The sequence below is a fragment of the Echeneis naucrates genome, chromosome 9 (assembly GCF_900963305.1).
Source record: "Echeneis naucrates chromosome 9, fEcheNa1.1, whole genome shotgun sequence".
Classification (NCBI taxonomy): Eukaryota; Metazoa; Chordata; class Actinopteri; order Carangiformes; family Echeneidae; genus Echeneis; species Echeneis naucrates.
Genome location: NC_042519.1, coordinates 11,369,382 through 11,390,094, shown reverse-complemented (window position 1 = coordinate 11,390,094; position 20,713 = coordinate 11,369,382). Strand labels below are relative to the sequence as shown.

The 20,713-nt window shown below is 42.4% G+C and overlaps 1 protein-coding gene across 1 annotated transcript in view; it reads left to right on the top strand.

The window, feature by feature from the left end:
* Positions 1-20,713, top strand: part of vcana (versican a) — a 39,281-nt gene that overhangs the window by 5,107 nt on the left and 13,461 nt on the right. The gene's annotated exons all lie outside the window — the stretch shown is intronic.

The window sequence follows — 20,713 nt, the reverse complement described above, 5'->3', positions numbered from 1 at the left end:
ACTCTCAGCATCTGTCTGGATTTTTTTTTTTTTCCATCTTTATTACTTCCACTTGGGCTAATCGAGGCCTCTCAAGTGTTATCCTTTGCGACCCCACTGCTGATGTGAAACAAAGCACAACAGTAATTGAATAGTAATCATAATATTTAGATACTTACATTTTTCATTTTAAAACCTATATCTCATTTAGAAAAGGCCAAAGTAATTATATTAATAAAAAAAACCTGAGTAACAAAATAAATTATTCTAATAATGTCATATAATACGATTATGCTTTTTGGTGTTCTTGCCTGTAGGACAGACGCAGGTTTGCATGGAAAAAACTTCTTTCTGCAATCTGTCTGCAATCTCACCGACCATGGGAAGAGAGCAGAATTTAGCTATTGATCTCAATAAATAGTGACACTCCAGGGTTCACTGGAAGTTGACAGAATTAGGCTAATCCCCCAAAATGTAAAGTGTTCTTAACTAATCTGCATCCCCAGGGCGAAGGCGAATGACAGGTGATAGTTGCCATTTAGAGAAGGAAAAAAAGTAACTAATACCACACTTGTCAGACTTTTTAGTCTCACTATCTAACTCCCTTTTTACCTTTCTCCTCGCATTTCCGCTGTCAGAGTTTGCCCTCTGTCATTCTCACTTGTACTTATCAGAGCAGACATTTGGATAATGGACAAAGCTACTGCTGGACTTCTAAATTCAGTCATCCTTGGTGACCCCTGACCTGGCCTTTCCATCTTTACAAATGAGAGGTTGGACAGATAAGCCTGGCCATTTACTTCCCCTGGGCCATGCTAACTCTCGCAGTGATAAGACCCCAAGGAGTTCAAAGGGCACACAAACAGGCCACCTTCACCTCCTGCTCTGTGTATTTCATGTCAGCTCTCTCAGTCATGTTGTATTTACGCCCCCCGCTAAGTGCTTTTCAAGTACCCTTGTATGGTGGGTCTCACTCCATCATTTCCTGCCTTTCCACCGCGAATAATATATCAAAAGAGAATTTATTATGTAAACTCATGGAAGACTACACAGTAAAACAGACAGAGAGGACATTCAGGGGTTTAGAGGGGGATAATTGGCCCGTGATTAGTCTTCAGATTGGCCCAGAAAAAACACAAAGGCCACAGTGACAGCAACAGCTCAAATGCATTGGTGAGATAATGGACTCCCTCTTAGAGAGGGCTCTATTTTTCTTGTTAGGGAAAAACATTTGTCACACCTTACAATGGCCAACAGCTGCTTTTACACAGTCTGTCTGTGCCCCCGAGGAACCATTTCTAAAACAGTTTCATTACTTCCTGTGATTAAATGAGAGATCAGAAATGCAAAGACAAAGATGCTCATTTAAAGAGACACTTAGACAGATTTACTCAAAACAAATGAATAAATTCAGGTTTATTAGCAAGTATTTGAGAGCATTGACTGAAAGATGATGTTACTTCAGACAGTAAACACGCAGATGAACCATTGGAGGAGCTAATGTACAAGGTACAAAGACTACAAAAATAGCCAGGGCATCTTTAATAAAAGAACAAGAATAGATTCAATCCAGTTTATACGCTCTTTAATCCCTCTGTTATAGTCTCTTTCAGGCAAGCCAGGAAATGTTGAGAGAAACATTCAAAGTGCATCAGGCCTTTTAACATAAAACAGAACTCTTTGAAAATTGCCCTCTCTGCGTCAAACCAATGACACTATATTCAATTTAATCAGACAAGAGAGAATTAAAAGTATTAATACTGATAGCTTAAGATGATTAGAGCCATTTGCCGATGACTGCAGCAAACATTAAAATGAATGTGTAACTTTAATCAACATTGGTTTCAGTGCGTCCTTGAAAAAAGGGCATGAATTAATATTACCGCGAGTTACAAACAACACGAAGAACTAAGGGGAGAAGTACTTCACAATAAGAGTTTAAGGGAAATCTGAGCACTTTAATATTAAGTGTTAGACTGTTAGTCTAGCTGGTGCTTATTAGTCCACGACTGCTATTTGGCTCTATAAACATAATACTTCATAAGAAGTGTAATAGTTTTGTACAGCATCTGGCTTTGATTAATGTGCTTACATGTTTTTTTTTTTTTTTTTTTTTTTTTTTTTTTTTTTTTCAGAAAGGAGAAAGATGATCAACCAGACTGCCTTTGTGGATGTGTCTGTGGTCAGAACCACCGCCAGCAGCTTCACTACCTCAATCCCTTTACTGGAGAGCAGCACTACAATGCTTAGTGCAGCATCCGAAACTATGTCACAGCCAGCTGAATCTCCAGATTTTCCTGTTGCCCCATCCATGTTCTCTACCAGTATGGCTCCAACTCGCTCCACTCCAGCAGGGCAAGAAGAAGAGTTAATCACCACAATGGCACCCACCATCAAAGAAGAAGATGAGGATGATGAAAAAGACACACAAGACCCAGAATCCCAGTACACTACAGAAAGCACTGACATGACTGAATCTGTGTCTGAGCCTGCCGAGGAGCCAGATGATCACTCAGTGATTGAGATCAGCACAATCCAACCTGATGTCCCCATACCAGATGCCTCTCTCAACACAGAAGCTATGTTCGTTGAGGGGAAGACTGAAGAGACTATTCTGGGTGCTCACATCACCGCGGCTATAACCTCTGACCTCACGGACACTCCAACAGAATCAAGCGAACTGACCAGCGAAGAAGTGCTGAGCCCCTCAGATGTGACAGCCCCACCAGATGAGCTGTATTCAGTAACACCATTCCTAGATTATGAGGATAACCTTGATAGTTTTATTCCTCTAGAGGCACTTCCACCTTTTAAGCCATCCCAAGAAGATCTTTCATCCAGCCCCTCAGATAGCACCAGCATTGTTGATGGAACAACAGCTCCCACAACTGTTCCCACTGATACCACTATCATGTGCAACACTCAGCCTGGCTCAGCGGTCACAACAGATGTTGTCTCAGAGGATGAGACCACATCCACAGCAACAACGTCCGCCACCATCCCCATCAACAGTGAAACATCAAAGGAAGATCTGACTTTGTCAACAAATGTTCTTCAATCCACCACTCTGCTGCCAGTGCACACTGGTGATGCCCGAACAGAGGAAGATACAGCAGCAGGGACTAACACAGAGTCCTTTACCTCAGCTGATGACACAACCACCCCTCCATCAACAGCGGACCCTGCTGAAAAGTCCATCCAAGTCACCACAGTCATGCAGGTGCAGAATGTGTCAGGTAAGACATGCCAACAATACCTTAAACTTTTGAGTCTTCTAGTACATTGGTTGCACTAACAGAAAATGACATAATTTTGTCATTATTTGGTAACAGTGATTCAAAGAAAGAATAACGCTGTGGTACAGTGTCTCGAAAGACTGTTTTGGCTGATATATGATACAATTTGGGTACCACAATGACCCAGTGGTTAGCACTGTTGCCTCACAGGCTTTCTCTGTGAAGTTTGCATCTTCTCCAAGGTTCCCTTTTGTACCCTGGCTTCCTGCCACAGTCCAAAGACATGCACGTTTTGGTTGATCGGTGAGTCTGAATTGCCTGCAGACATGTGTGCGAGCCTGGTTGCTTGTCTCTTTTTTCCCTCTCTATGTCGGCCCCGTGATAGTATGGCCATCTCCTCCAATGTGGGATTTTCTCACACCTCTCCCCCACAACCCTGACAGATAAGTGGTATATAAAATGGCTGGATGGGTGATAAAATTATTCCTGTTCAATAGCTGGGAGTTGGGGGAGGCTGTGCTGTCCAGGGTGCTGAAGTGGAGACAAGGTCTGAATTTGAAAACTGGTGAGAATGTATTGTAGGCAATTAAACTGAAATGAAGCAAGCACAACAATGTAAGGCAATTTCTGGGGCTTTTTTTTTTTTCTTTTTAATTCACAGCTTGCTCAAACTAGAAATAGATTGTCCTCCTTTTTTTAATTTGAGTAATATTTCTAAAGCATTTAGACTCTTTCAAAGTCTCTGCAAATACAATATTAATTTTTTTATTTAATTGTAATCTCCATATATACAAGAAGCACACTGCCACTCGTGTTTGTTACTTACACAGTCGACCCATTTGAAGAGTTTTGTTTCTGGTTCCCTTGGGTCTCATGGCAATGCGTGTTCTCATTATTGCTGCTAGAGAACTGTTTAGGCTCAGGATCTCTGTTCTCAGTCCAGATGAGCAGATGTAGGGATAATTATTTTGATAAAGACAAGCAAGGAAAGACGAGTAAGACAAACAGACAAAGAGAGTTCTTTCTGTGAAAATAAGTATGTGATCATAAATCAACTTACACACTCAAAGCTTGTATGGCTTATAGTTTTACAATCCAGTTTTACAATCCTCATCGTGTATTTCTGATATATTTTTCCTCTGTGATTTTTTAAAAATGTGATAAACAGGCCCAATTTTCACTTATTAACTAAAATGTTGTTTTCTGGCTTATTGCAATTATATTATTGCAGCCATCACTTGGTTAAAAAACAGAGAGGTCAACAGGATATCATCGCTCATACAAACAGCTGCATCATTTTCTTCTCTCTAATTTGGTCTCTGTCTGAGCTGCAAACATTGCCATGGTGACTCACTCCTCGGCCCTGAAGAGCAGTTTGTGCTTGGAGGGAAGGGATCCAGTTGGCTGGACAGTATACAAGTGAATGAATTGGTCATTTGGCAGTTTTTGGAATTTGGTCTGGCTTTGCGGTAGGTATGTATTAAGCCTGAGAGAGAAGCAGTCTGAGCTCCAGGTGATACACTATTGAAACTGCTGGTGTGTTCATTAGTGTGGTTAATTTAGCTGCTAAAAGTTCCCATGTCATTCAATGTACATGACTTTACCTCAAAAAAAAAAAAAAAGAAAAGAGACAGAATCTCTGTGTGTATGCCTTGCATGTATTTAAAGTGTGAGCAGCCATGCGTTTGTAGTATTTCTGTCCTTGTGTGTGTATAAACCAGCTCAAACACCCAGTCTGGCAGTAACAGAGGTGTGTTGGCAGACTGCCTGAATAAGCATGAGCACAGATGCCTGTCTTCAGCAGAGACTGGACACCACCTTAAGACGTGATGTCACCAGTAACACACAGTCTCCTCTCTCTGTGAGGACAGCTGGAGGCTGCCTGATGACCAAAGTGGGTGATTATAGCTACTTTTATTGCTACATCATATGATGTGGCTCAGCTTAGGCACTTGACATTTCTTTCTCCCCTCCCAGTTTGTGTGGGAAAAGCTTGTGGAAAAAACTGTGTCAGAAAGAGAACCGTGTTGTCTGGCTACATGGTAACAAAGTATACAGTAGAATCAGGATTTGAAAAAACCCCCCAGTATATTACTTCTTGAGGTCCAAAGCATTTTTTATGGTTGTGACGTTTTATGGCCACGTGAATAGACCTCATGTGTTTGTGATTAATTGAAGAAAATGAAACCCAGTGTTTGCCAAGTGCACATATGACATGTTATTGTTTGTTGAAATATTGATTTTCTTAGGCGTGTCGACCACAAATTACCCAAAACAATGTACAGAACCACCAATAGTACATTCTTCCTGCAGTAAAACATCTATGTAACATTAATTTCTCTGGCCCTTTGCAACATTGATGCGGCACTATTTTTACAATAACTCTATGATGTCAACTAATGAGCCTTTTAACTCAAAGACTAGAAAATATGTTTCCATTAACACCTAACTCTTTTGTATGCGTCATAGAAAAATTGTGATGAGAACATATGTTTAATGGGGAGGAGGGGATTACATTGTTTTTACCCTTCAGTTTTTTGTGCTGATTACACAAGAACAGTGAATTAGATAATTAGCGAGCTTCAGAGGTACTGATTTCGTAACTGCTAGACAGAGCCAAGTTCGCCGTTTCGTGGGAGGGTGCATGGGTCAATGCTGAACTCTATAAACTCATCGCCATCATGTCCCACAAGCATGTGGTTTGAAATAGTCACAGTAGGTTAAAGTCAGCATGTTTCTCCAAGAAGCGTTTAGGACTGATGACAGGCGTACAGAAGCGATTGGGTATGACAACGGAGGCTGAAGTTTGCCTCCAAGTCCTCTCTGTGTCTTGATTAGACAACACATAAGCATTAACCAGGGATTTAAAGTGGAACAGCTACATGTGCTGCCGTCATAAAATATATGCCACATTGTCAATGTGGTGGCAACAATTAGCATACACATGAGTTTGTGAATTGGTTCTGCATTCTTAGCACTTCTAGCTTTGCCTCACCACAAATAGTATGATGAGTAGAGGTCTCTGAACCTAAACAGTTTTTCGCAAGTGCGTGCATGTGTGCACAAATGCACACGCATGTTTGTGGGTGATTTTGAAGGTCATTGAACCACTGATTGTATGACAAGTGCTATACTAGGGAACTATAACTGACCACAGGGTCAAATGTTAAATGTTTCATCCTGTTTGTTATTGTTGCATTGTATTGAGAATGCTCAACAGTAATATGGATGCGGATATCAAGGATGAAGTAGGCTGTAATCAGTGTGACAATGACCCTGTTTTGAAAGGATTTATTTACTGATGTTTGTCGAGCAAATGAGGCCAAATTTGAAACATCAGAGGAAAAGTTGTAGTGCAGGTGGAGGTCTAATGAGCCTCCATAAGGTAGAAAATGAAAATGCAGCCAAGAAGTGATCCACAGAGTGAATAATGACTGAAAGCATGTTTCTGCCATTCCATCTTTACTCTTTCAGTGATTGCTGGCTCGAGAAACTAATCACATCCACAACGGCAACTAGCAGTAACCTGCATTAGTTGACTTTGTGAATTAATTAATATGGTTTAAATGTCAAAATGACAACTTTGACAACTGGAAAAGCCGTCACTGCTTCAGGCCAAAACACATAATCAAAGAATATCACAAATATATATATATTCGCCTGTATATTCATTCTGTATGCTATTCAGATAGATTTGGACTCATGGTTAATGTAGTTACTGTGATGCTACGGGGTGGAGGAAATTAAAGGCCTACGCCTGTACATGTGTGCACGTGTGTGTGGGTCGGCCAGGTAGGTCCTTTTCCTGAGTTCCCAGGCTTGACCTTGGTTCTTAACAGGTGTTCTTGGTTGCAACCAATAATCTTTCTGAATCACCATTTGTGGGAAACAGCGGGAGCTCAAGTAGCAGTGAGAACAGGAAGAGAAAGACAGAGAGGAAGCAGTTTTGTGTAATAAGGGATTTCAAGTTTTTGTATGAACAGTCTTACCCGTGTTTGCTTGTACTGCACAAACCAAACATTAGTAAACAACCCATGCTGAGCAGGATCAAACTGTTCAGGATTAGCACAGTTCCACCTATGTTCTATTTTGCGATTTACACTCACATAATTCCAGATTTGTCATAGGCTTTTGCACCATGGTACCTTTGCAATGCTTCAGACTTTATTTGTATAGCACTTTTCATAAAATGAGAATTTATGCTTCACACATACACACAAAATGTAAAATAAAATAAACATTGCCAAAAAGTCTTAATATATTACATCGACATTCGGTGATTGTTGTCAGGATTTCATCTCACATCATTTTCTTTCTTGAGAGGAAAACAAACATGGATTCATGCCCGTTTTGCATCTTCAAATGTTATAATTGGCATTTATTCAGATGTTACGCTGCACCAATATCTTTAGTTTTTTCCTTTTAGAGGAGGTGGATTCTTTCCAGCCAGACAACATTTTGTTTATTTATAGGAATACATAAACTCATCCGAGGCAGCGTAGTGTAGGTAGATGATGATAACATTGCTTGCTGTAAAGGGAATTGAATGCTGCTACTGTGTTAAACTTAAAATTACAAGCAGACAGCTGCTGACATCTGAAATTACTTTTGTCTGTGGACTTCTAAGTAGACAATATACAGGAAGGAGGCACAGGAGGAGCATGCACGCTTCCAAACTACATTACTGTTGAAATTAATAATATTAAATGTGTTATATTTATGATGTGTTTCATTTTTATTCAGAATAACTGCTTTTTGTGATTAGGCACGCTGACATTTTGAGAGACATTTATTGCATTACATGACATATTGTCCATATTGTTCACTTTTGTTGCATATATGCATATATAAGTGTTGTCAATGTATGTAGGGATTCAAATATCATCCTGTTTTGGTCAAAACAAGACAGGAAATGTTTTCTTTTTTACATCAATAATATAAACTTTCAATTGCTTTGCAATCAGATTGTTCCATCTTATCCTAATATTCCTTTATTTTCTCTACAGTTGACCACATTCTACACCCCCAGGCCTCTCAGTCTCCTGCCCCACCAGTTGTACCAGACCATCCCACCCCTTCTATCATCGACAGTGAGCCCATCCAACACAGTGGAGATCCAGACCTTTTCTCGGAAGCTGCTGTAACCATCACACCGGCTGTTAGCTTTATAAATGGTAAACAGGAGATTACGCTCGAGCCACAGAGACCGGAAGAAACAGAAGCCAAAGGTACCCAGATTATAACTAATGCAGAAAGTCTGGATGCAAGCGCTGAAATAACCACAGTGTTTGATTATAATTGGAACGATACCATTTTTGATAATGCCACGGAATCAATGGAGGAACCAACAGCACCTGTGTCTACAGAGATCATAGATATTGATGACTATGATCCTTATATATTCACAATAGTTGAATCAACACCTCCTCAAATACTTTCAACCTCTGAACCAGCCTCAACAGTGGAGGTAAAAACTGTGTTGAAAACTGGAGCTGGTCCAGCTGCAACAGATGCAACAAAGGGGATGAGTGATGTCACAGCTACCTCTGCTGCCTTCGCTCCTACAGTGGCACCGGCTGAGCCGCAGGTTATCAAAGCAACTGGAGAAACCCAAACAACAGAGGGTGACAGAGAAACCACCACTGTCATCACCACATCTGGGCGAGAAGGGGTAGACGAGTTAGGGAGAAGTCCCACTTATGTGAAAAGTGACTCAGAAGTGAGTCAGACAGAAAAGGCCAGCGATGAAGAAGTAGTCACAGAGGAAGTGAAGAGCACATCTGCCACTCCAGCTGTGGAAAACAGCACACAGACTGTGTCCACTCCCTCCTTTACTGACACTGATGGGAAAATACCAGAATCAACAATTAATGGCACACTGAGCTCAACTGAAGATGTGGAGGGAGGGATGAAGACCCAAACCCCAAAAGAATTTGCCTTGAGCACAATGGCTCCTTTACTGTCTGGTAGTCCAGCCCCTACTGAACAGGGAGCCAAGACTGAGATAATAGACAGGACTGAATCATCATTGACTGTTACACCTACCCTGGCTGAAACTTCAGAGGTGACAGACAGAAGTCAACAAGGGAGTACAGCCAGGCAAATACCTTCTAACTCACCTACTGGGGAAGTTGCAACTGATGCAGTGTCTACGTCAGAGGTTGGTTCAGGCTTTGAAATGACGTATAGGTTTGCAACCAGCCCTCCACCACATATTTCTGCAGGGACTGCAACATCAAGTGTCAGCCAGACACATATACCAGCCCAAGAACCAAAGGAGAGTGAAGTAACATTGCAAACAGTACAAACTGCTGGAACAGATGAAACCTCTGTTCCTGCCAGCGATGAGTCAGAAACAACTTCATCAACCACCACTGCACACAGAGAAAGAGAGCAAGATGAAGCATCTGCCCCTTCTATTGAGTCTATTGCAACCACTGCCTCTCCTGTATACAGTGCTATTGAAATAATCAAGACAACAATGGTGTCATTCACAGAGTTTTTCAGTCAGTTCTCAACACAAAGTGCATCTGTAGTGACTGATTTACCTGAACAAAGATATGGAGAGACAGCCTCTGGGGTCACAGATGAGGAGTCTCCAGTAGATCAAACTTTCTCCAGTGTCACCACCCCTACTTCTCCTGTCAAACCGGATATGTCAACTTCAACTGAAAAAGTGGAAATTTCATTTGCAACTGACGAAACAGCTCAAACACAATCTCCAGCAGTGACCAAAGTAAGTAGCTTTCCAGAGAAAAGTTTGATGCATTCTGTCACTGAAGCAGAAATGTCAGAAGGCCAAAGATCTGGCATGACATCAGCGGATTCAACTGCAGCAACCACCATGCCACCATCCTTCACACTTAGCACAGGCAGTGTTGAGACAAAATCTGTTTCAAATGAGCCTGCAGTTGGTGGCATAACTGAAAGTACACTACCGATTTCATCAGCAAAAGCCACTGATGTAGGCCAAACAACCAAATCTTCTGTATACAGCACTGAGGAGCCAACAACAGTTCAGGGCCAAACACAAGAAACTGCTGAAACAGGGCAAGAAGAAAATTTCTCAGGTTCTTCTGTTACTGTTGAGACAGAAAAACCTTCTGCCACAATCCCGCTCAAAGAAAGAGGCTCAGGTGACCCACACCCAGATCTATTAGGGCCAACATCTTCTGACACAGGTACGACTTTATCTTTATTCAGTGCAGATTCAGCAACAAAAACGTTTCCCGGAACAACAGACAGACAGACTAAAGGGACATCAGAAACATCTGTAACATCTGTCAGAAGTTCTCCTTTCTCAATAGAAGATGTAGAACACTCAGGGGTAGAGGTGACTGACATATCCAGTAAAGACACTGCATTTCCTACATCATTTTCATTATTTAGTACTGAGAAATCAACAACACTGTCAGTTGATGAAGAGGACAGTCCTGTCACAGAGCAGACAGAAAAGCCATCAATGTCTTCTGTCACTGATGAGATGGAAAACCAGACTGTCATCTCTCTAGCTAAAGAAGGAGGCTCATCTGCTCAAACCCCTGACATGTTCACCACATCCTCTGCTGTTGTAAGTAAAACTTCATCACTGTTCAGTACAGAAGCACCAACAGCAACATCTACTGGAACAACAAAAAGTCATGAAACAGATACTCTTCCAGACACTGATGAAGATATCAGCACTGAGACTACAATGGTGGAGTCCAGTCCTTCAATCAGAGGATCAACTGCTGAAGCTAAAACTGCTTCATTGCTCATTACCACAGATATGGAGAGTTCTGGAGACTTTTCTGGTGTCACTAAGGATTCAGTCTTCACTACGAGCACTTGGCCTCCAATGTTGAGTACAGAGTCATCATCAGTTACAGAATCATATGAATCTGAAACAAGTGGCACCTCAACATCTGTTCCCACAGCTTCATCCCTCTTCAGCTCAGAGAAACCAACATCTGTGTCATCTGAAACTCAGGAGACTGTTACCACAAGTCAGACTACAGAAGATTTAGTAACACCAGAGGAAAGTTCTTCAATAACAACAGCTGAAGAAGGCTCAGGGACTGAAACCCCTGACATGTTCACCACATCCTCTACTGTTGTAGGTAAAACCTCATCGTTGTTCAGCACAGAAGCACCAGTGGCAGCTCATACTGCATCTTCATTGTTCAGCACTGAGAAGTCAACAATTCCACCAGTTGATGAAGAGGACAGTCCTGTCACAGAGGAGACAGAAAAGCCATCAATGTCTTCTGTCGCTGATGAGATGGAAAACCAGACTGTCATCTCTCTAGCTAAAGAAGGAGGCTCATCTGCTCAAACCCCTGACATGTTCACCACATCCTCTACTGTTGTAAGTAAAACTTCATCACTGTTCAGTACAGAAGCACCAACAGCAACATCTACTGGAACAACAAAAGGTCATGAAACAGATACTCTTCCAGACACTGATGAAGATATCAGCACTGAGACTACAATGGTGGAGTCCAGTCCTTCAATCAGAGGATCAACTCCTGAAGCTAAAATTGCTTCATTGCTCATTACCACAGATATGGAGAGTTCTGGAGACTTTTCTGGAGTCACTAAGGATTCAGTCTTCACTACGAGCACTTGGCCTCCAATGTTGAGTACAGAGTCATCATCAGTTACAGAATCATATGAATCTGAAACAAGTGGCACCTCAACATCTGTTCCCACAGCTTCATCCCTCTTCAGCTCAGAGAAACCAACATCTGTGTCATCTGAAACTCAGGAGACTGTTACCACAAGTCAGACTACAGAAGATTTAGTAACACCAGAGGAAAGTTCTTCAATAACAACAACTGAAGAAGGCTCAGGGACTGAAACCCCTGACATGTTCACCACATCCTCTACTGTTGTAGGTACAGATTCATCATCAATCAGCACCGAAACACCGACGATAACTTCTGGAAAAACAGAAAGTGGCACCTCAACATCTGTTCCCACAGCTTCATCCCTCTTCAGCTCAGAGAAAGCAACATCTGTCTCATCTGAAACTCAGGAGACTGTTATTACAAGTCAGACTACAGAAGATTTAGTAACACCAGAGGAAAGTGCTTCTTTCACAGCAACAACTGAAGAAGGCTCAGGGACTGAAACCCCTGACATGTTCACCACATCCTCTGCTGTTGTAGGTACAGATTCATCATCAATCAGCACTGAAACACTGACGATAACTTCTGGAAAAACAGAAAGTGGCACCTCAACATCTGTTCCCACAGCTTCATCCTTCTACAGCTCAGAGAAACCAACATCTGTGTCATCTGAAACTCAGGAGACTGTTATCACAAGTCAGACTACAGAAGATTTAGTAACACCAGAGGAAAGTTCTTCAATAACAACAGCTGAAGAAGGCTCAGGGACTGAAACCCCTGACATGTTCACCACATCCTCTACTGTTGTAGGTAAAACCTCATCGTTGTTCAGCACAGAAGCACCAGTGGCAGCTCATACTGCATCTTCATTGTTCAGCACTGAGAAGTCAACAATTCCACCAGTTGATGAAGAGGACAGTCCTGTCACAGAGGAGACAGAAAAGCCATCAATGTCTTCTGTCGCTGATGAGATGGAAAACCAGACTGTCATCTCTCTAGCTAAAGAAGGAGGCTCATCTGCTCAAACCCCTGACATGTTCACCACATCCTCTGCTGTTGTAAGTAAAACTTCATCACTGTTCAGTACAGAAGCACCAACAGCAACATCTACTGGAACAACAAAAGGTCATGAAACAGATACTCTTCCAGACACTGATGAAGATATCAGCACTGAGACTACAATGGTGGAGTCCAGTCCTTCAATCAGAGGATCAACTGCTGAAGCTAAAACTGCTTCATTGCTCATTACCACAGATATGGAGAGTTCTGGAGACTTTTCTGGAGTCACTAAGGATTCAGTCTTCACTACGAGCACTTGGCCTCCAATGTTGAGTACAGAGTCATCATCAGTTACAGAATCATATGAATCTGAAACAAGTGGCACCTCAACATCTGTTCCCACAGCTTCATCCCTCTTCAGCTCAGAGAAACCAACATCTGTGTCATCTGAAACTCAGGAGACTGTTACCACAAGTCAGACTACAGAAGATTTAGTAACACCAGAGGAAAGTTCTTCAATAACAACAACTGAAGAAGGCTCAGGGACTGAAACCCCTGACATGTTCACCACATCCTCTACTGTTGTAGGTACAGATTCATCATCAATCAGCACCGAAACACCGACGATAACTTCTGGAAAAACAGAAAGTGGCACCTCAACATCTGTTCCCACAGCTTCATCCCTCTTCAGCTCAGAGAAAGCAACATCTGTCTCATCTGAAACTCAGGAGACTGTTATTACAAGTCAGACTACAGAAGATTTAGTAACACCAGAGGAAAGTGCTTCTTTCACAGCAACAACTGAAGAAGGCTCAGGGACTGAAACCCCTGACATGTTCACCACATCCTCTACTGTTGTAAGTAAAACCTCATTGTTGTTCAGCACTGAAGCACCAGTGGCAGCTCATACTGCATCTTCATTGTTCAGCACTGAGAAGTCAACAATTCCACCAGTTGATGAAGAGGACAGTCCTGTCACAGAGGAGACAGAAAAGCCATCAATGTCTTCTGTCACTGATGAGATGGAAAACCAGACTGTCATCTCTCTAGCTAAAGAAGGAGGCTCATCTGCTCAAACCCCTGACATGTTCACCACATCCTCTACTGTTGTAGGTACAGATTCATCATTATTCAGCACCGAAGCACCAACAGCAACATCTACTGGAACAACAAAAAGTCATGAAACAGATACTCTTCCAGACACTGATGAAGATATCAGCACTGAGACTACAATGGTGGAGTCCAGTCCTTCAGTCAGAGGATCAACTGCTGAAGCTAAAACTGCTTCATTGCTCATTACCACAGATATGGAGAGTTCTGGAGACTTTTCTGGTGTCACTAAGGATTCAGTCTTCACTACGAGCACTTGGCCTCCAATGTTGAGTACAGATTCATCATCAATCAGCACTGAAACACCGACGATAACTTCTGGAAAAACAGAAAGTGGCACCTCAACATCTGTTCCCACAACTTCATCCCTCTACAGCTCAGAGAAACCAACATCTGTGTCATCTGAAACTCAGGAGACTGTTATCACAAGTCAGACTACAGAAGATTTAGTAACACCAGAGGAAAGTTCTTCAATAACAACAGCTGAAGAAGGCTCAGGGACTGAAACCCCTGACATGTTCACCACATCCTCTGCTGTTGTAGGTAAAACCTCATCGTTGTTCAGCACAGAAGCACCAGTGGCAGCTCATACTGCATCTTCATTGTTCAGCACTGAGAAGTCAACAATTCCACCAGTTGATGAGGAGGACAGTCCTGTCAAAGAGGAGACAGAAAAGCCATCAATGTCTTCTGTCGCTGATGAGATGGAAAACCAGACTGTCATCTCTCTAGCTAAAGAAGGAGGCTCATCTGCTCAAACCCCTGACATGTTCACCACATCCTCTACTGTTGTAGGTACAGATTCATCATTATTCAGCACCGAAGCACCAACAGCAACATCTACTGGAACAACAAAAAGTCATGAAACAGATACTCTTCCAGACACTGATGAAGATATCAGCACTGAGACTACAATGGTGGAGTCCAGTCCTTCAGTCAGAGGATCAACTGCTGAAGCTAAAACTGCTTCATTGCTCATTACCACAGATATGGAGAGTTCTGGAGACTTTTCTGGTGTCACTAAGGATTCAGTCTTCACTACGAGCACTTGGCCTCCAATGTTGAGTACAGAGTCATCATCAGTTACAGAATCATATGAATCTGAAACAAGTGGCACCTCAACATCTGTCCCCACAGCTTCATCCCTCTTCAGCTCAGAGAAACCAACATCTGTGTCATCTGAAACTCAGGAGACTGTTACCACAAGTCAGACTACAGAAGATTTAGTAACACCAGAGGAAAGTTCTTCTTTCACAGCAACAACTGAAGAAGGCTCAGGGACTGAAACCCCTGACATGTTCACCACATCCTCTGCTGTTGTAGGTAAAACCTCATTGTTGTTCAGCACTGAAGCACCAGTGGCAGCTCATACTGCATCTTCATTGTTCAGCACTGAGAAGTCAACAATTCCACCAGTTGATGAAGAGGACAGTCCTGTCACAGAGGAGACAGAAAAGCCATCAATGTCTTCTGTCACTGATGAGATGGAAAATCAGACTGTCATCTCTCTAGCTAAAGAAGGAGGCTCATCTGCTCAAACCCCTGACATGTTCACCACATCCTCTGCTGTTGTAGGTCCAGATTCATCATCATTCAGCACCGAAGCACCAACAGCAACATCTACTGGAACAACAAAAAGTCATGAAACAGATAAAACTAAAATACCACCAGTTTTTAAAGAACCATCAGTTTCTCCAACCTTTGATGAGACTCTAACAAGCTCAATAACTTTGATTCCAAGTTCGTTTTCTGTTGCATCATCTACTTTTCCAGACACTGATGAAGATATCAGCACTGAGACTACAATGGTGGAGTCCAGTCCTTCAATCAGAGGATCAACTGCTGAAGCTAAAACTGCTTCATTGCTCATTACCACAGATATGGAGAGTTCTGGAGACTTTTCTGGTGTCACTAAGGATTCAGTCTTCACTACGAGCACTTGGCCTCCAATGTTGAGTACAGATTCATCATCAATCAGCACTGAAACACCGACGATAACTTCTGGAAAAACAGAAAGTGGAACCTCAACATCTGTTCCCACAGCTTCATCCTTCTACAGCTCAGAGAAACCAACATCTGTGTCATCTGAAACTCAGGAGACTGTTATTACAAGTCAGACTACAGAAGATTTAGTAACACCAGAGGAAAGTTCTTCTTTCACAGCAACAACTGAAGAAGGCTCAGGGACTGAAACCCCTGACATGTTCACCACATCCTCTGCTGTTGTAGTTACAGATTCATCATCAATCAGCACTGAAACACCGACGATAACTTCTGGAAAAACAGAAAGTGGCACCCCAACATCTGTTCCCACAGCTTCATCCTTCTACAGCTCAGAGAAACCAACATCTGTGTCATCTGAAACTCAGGAGACTGTTACCACAAGTCAGACTACAGAAGATTTAGTAACACCAGAGGAAAGTTCTTCAATAACAACAGCTGAAGAAGGCTCAGGGACTGAAACCCCTGACATGTTCACCACATCCTCTGCTGTTGTAGGTACAGATTCATCATTATTCAGCACCGAAGCACCAACAGCAACATCTACTGGAACAACAAAAAGTCATGAAACAGATAAAACTAAAATACCACCAGTTTTTAAAGAACCATCAGTTTCTCCAACCTTTGATGAGACTCTAACAAGCTCAATAACTTTGATTCCAAGTTTGTTTTCTGTTGCATCATCTACTTTTCCAGACACTGATGAAGATATCAGCACTGAGACTACAATGGTGGAGTCCAGTCCTTCAATCAGAGGATCAACTGCTGAAGCTAAAACTGCTTCATTGCTCATTACCACAGATATGGAGAGTTCTGGAGACTTTTCTGGAGTCACTAAGGATTCAGTCTTCACTACGAGCACTTGGCCTCCAATGTTGAGTACAGAGTCATCATCAGTTACAGAATCATATGAATCTGAAACAAGTGGCACCTCAACATCTGTTCCCACAGCTTCATCCCTCTTCAGCTCAGAGAAACCAACATCTGTCTCATCTGAAACTCAGGAGACTCTTACCACAAGTCAGACTACAGAAGATTTAGTAACACCAGAGGAAAGTTCTTCTTTCACAGCAACAACTGAAGAAGGCTCAGGGACTGAAACCCCTGACATGTTCACCACATCCTCTACTGTTGTAGGTAAAACCTCATCGTTGTTCAGCACTGAAGCACCAGTGGCAGCTCATACTGCATCTTCATTGTTCAGCACTGAGAAGTCAACAATTCCACCAGTTGATGAAGAGGACAGTCCTGTCACAGAGGAGACAGAAAAGCCATCAATGTCTTCTGTCGCTGATGAGATGGAAAACCAGACTGTCATCTCTCTAGCTAAAGAAGGAGGCTCATCTGCTCAAACCCCTGACATGTTCACCACATCCTCTACTGTTGTAGGTACAGATTCATCATTATTCAGCACCGAAGCACCAACAGCAACATCTGCTGGAACAACAAAAAGTCATGAAACAGATACTCTTCCAGACACTGATGAAGATATCAGCACTGAGACTACAATGGTGGAGTCCAGTCCTTCAGTCAGAGGATCAACTGCTGAAGCTAAAACTGCTTCATTGCTCATTACCACAGATATGGAGAGTTCTGGAGACTTTTCTGGTGTCACTAAGGATTCAGTCTTCACTACGAGCACTTGGCCTCCAATGTTGAGTACAGATTCATCATCAATCAGCACTGAAACACCGACGATAACTTCTGGAAAAACAGAAAGTGGCACCCCAACATCTGTTCCCACAGCTTCATCCTTCTACAGCTCAGAGAAACCAACATCTGTGTCATCTGAAACTCAGGAGACTGTTACCACAAGTCAGACTACAGAAGATTTAGTAACACCAGAGGAAAGTTCTTCAATAACAACAGCTGAAGAAGGCTCAGGGACTGAAACCCCTGACATGTTCACCACATCCTCTGCTGTTGTAGGTACAGATTCATCATTATTCAGCACCGAAGCACCAACAGCAACATCTACTGGAACAACAAAAAGTCATGAAACAGATAAAACTAAAATACCACCAGTTTTTAAAGAACCATCAGTTTCTCCAACCTTTGATGAGACTCTAACAAGCTCAATAACTTTGATTCCAAGTTTGTTTTCTGTTGCATCATCTACTTTTCCAGACACTGATGAAGATATCAGCACTGAGACTACAATGGTGGAGTCCAGTCCTTCAATCAGAGGATCAACTGCTGAAGCTAAAACTGCTTCATTGCTCATTACCACAGATATGGAGAGTTCTGGAGACTTTTCTGGTGTCACTAAGGATTCAGTCTTCACTACGAGCACTTGGCCTCCAATGTTGAGTACAGAGTCATCATCAGTTACAGAATCATATGAATCTGAAACAAGTGGCACCTCAACATCTGTTCCCACAGCTTCATCCCTCTTCAGCTCAGAGAAACCAACATCTGTCTCATCTGAAACTCAGGAGACTCTTACCACAAGTCAGACTACAGAAGATTTAGTAACACCAGAGGAAAGTTCTTCTTTCACAGCAACAACTGAAGAAGGCTCAGGGACTGAAACCCCTGACATGTTCACCACATCCTCTACTGTTGTAGGTAAAACCTCATCGTTGTTCAGCACTGAAGCACCAGTGGCAGCTCATACTGCATCTTCATTGTTCAGCACTGAGAAGTCAACAATTCCACCAGTTGATGAAGAGGACAGTCCTGTCACAGAGGAGACAGAAAAGCCATCAATGTCTTCTGTCGCTGATGAGATGGAAAACCAGACTGTCATCTCTCTAGCTAAAGAAGGAGGCTCATCTGCTCAAACCCCTGACATGTTCACCACATCCTCTACTGTTGTAGGTACAGATTCATCATTATTCAGCACCGAAGCACCAACAGCAACATCTACTGGAACAACAAAAAGTCATGAAACAGATACTCTTCCAGACACTGATGAAGATATCAGCACTGAGACTACAATGGTGGAGTCCAGTCCTTCAGTCAGAGGATCAACTGCTGAAGCTAAAACTGCTTCATTGCTCATTACCACAGATATGGAGAGTTCTGGAGACTTTTCTGGTGTCACTAAGGATTCAGTCTTCACTACGAGCACTTGGCCTCCAATGTTGAGTACAGATTCATCATCAATCAGCACTGAAACACCGACGATAACTTCTGGAAAAACAGAAAGTGGCACCCCAACATCTGTTCCCACAGCTTCATCCTTCTACAGCTCAGAGAAACCAACATCTGTGTCATCTGAAACTCAGGAGACTGTTACCACAAGTCAGACTACAGAAGATTTAGTAACACCAGAGGAAAGTTCTTCAATAACAACAGCTGAAGAAGGCTCAGGGACTGAAACCCCTGACATGTTCACCACATCCTCTACTGTTGTAGGTACAGATTCATCATTATTCAGCACCGAAGCACCAACAGCAACATCTACTGGAACAACAAAAAGTCATGAAACAGATAAAACTAAAATACCACCAGTTTTTAAAGAACCATCAGTTTCTCCAACCTTTGATGAGACTCTAACAAGCTCAATAACTTTGATTCCAAGTTTGTTTTCTGTTGCATCATCTACTTTTCCAGACACTGATGAAGATATCAGCACTGAGACTACAATGGCGGAGTCCAGTCCTTCAATCAGAGGATCAACTGCTGAAGCTAAAACTGCTTCATTGCTCATTACCACAGATATGGAGAGTTCTGGAGACTTTTCTGGTGTCACTAAGGATTCAGTCTTCACTACGAGCACTTGGCCTCCAATGTTGAGTACAGATTCATCATCAATCAGCACTGAAACACCGACGATAACGTCTGGAAAAACAGAAAGTGGAACCTCAACATCTGTTCCCACAGCTTCATCCTTCTACAGCTCAGAGAAACCAACATCTGTGTCATCTGAAACTCAGGAGACTGTTATTACAAGTCAGACTACAGAAGATTTAGTAACACCAGAGGAAAGTTCTTCAATAACAACAGCTGAAGAAGGCTCAGGGACTGAAACCCCTGTCATGTTCACCACATCCTCTACTGTTGTAGGTAAAACCTCATTGTTGTTCAGCACTGAAGCACCAGTGGCAGCTCATACTGCATCTTCATTGTTCAGCACTGAGAAGTCAACAATTCCACCAGTTGATGAAGAGGACAGTCCTGTCACAGAGGAGACAGAAAAGCCATCAATGTCTTCTGTCGCTGATGAGATGGAAAACCAGACTGTCATCTCTCTAGCTAAAGAAGGAGGCTCATCTGCTCAAACCCCTGACATGTTCACCACATCCTCTGCTGTTGTAGGTAAAACTTCATCACTGTTCAGTACAGAAGCACCAACAGCAACATCTACTGGAACAACAAAAAGTCATGAAACAGATACTCTTCCAGACAGTGATGAAGATATCAGCACTGAGACTACAATGGTGGAGTCCAGTCCTTCAATCAGAGGATCAACTGCTGAAGCTAAAACTGCTTCATTGCTCATTACCACAGATATGGAGAGTTCTGGAGACTCTTCTGGAGTCACTAAGGATTCAGTCTTCACTACGAGCACTTGGCCTCCAATGTTGAGTACAGAGTCATCATCAGTTACAGAATCATATGAATCTGAAACAAGTGGCACCTCAACATCTGTTCCCACAGCTTCATCCCTCTTCAGCTCAGAGAAACCAACATCTGTGTCATCTGAAACTCAGGAGACTGTTACCACAAGTCAGACTACAGAAGATTTAGTAACACCAGAGGAAAGTTCTTCAATAACAACAACTGAAGAAGGCTCAGGGACTGAAACCCCTGACATGTTCACCACATCCTCTG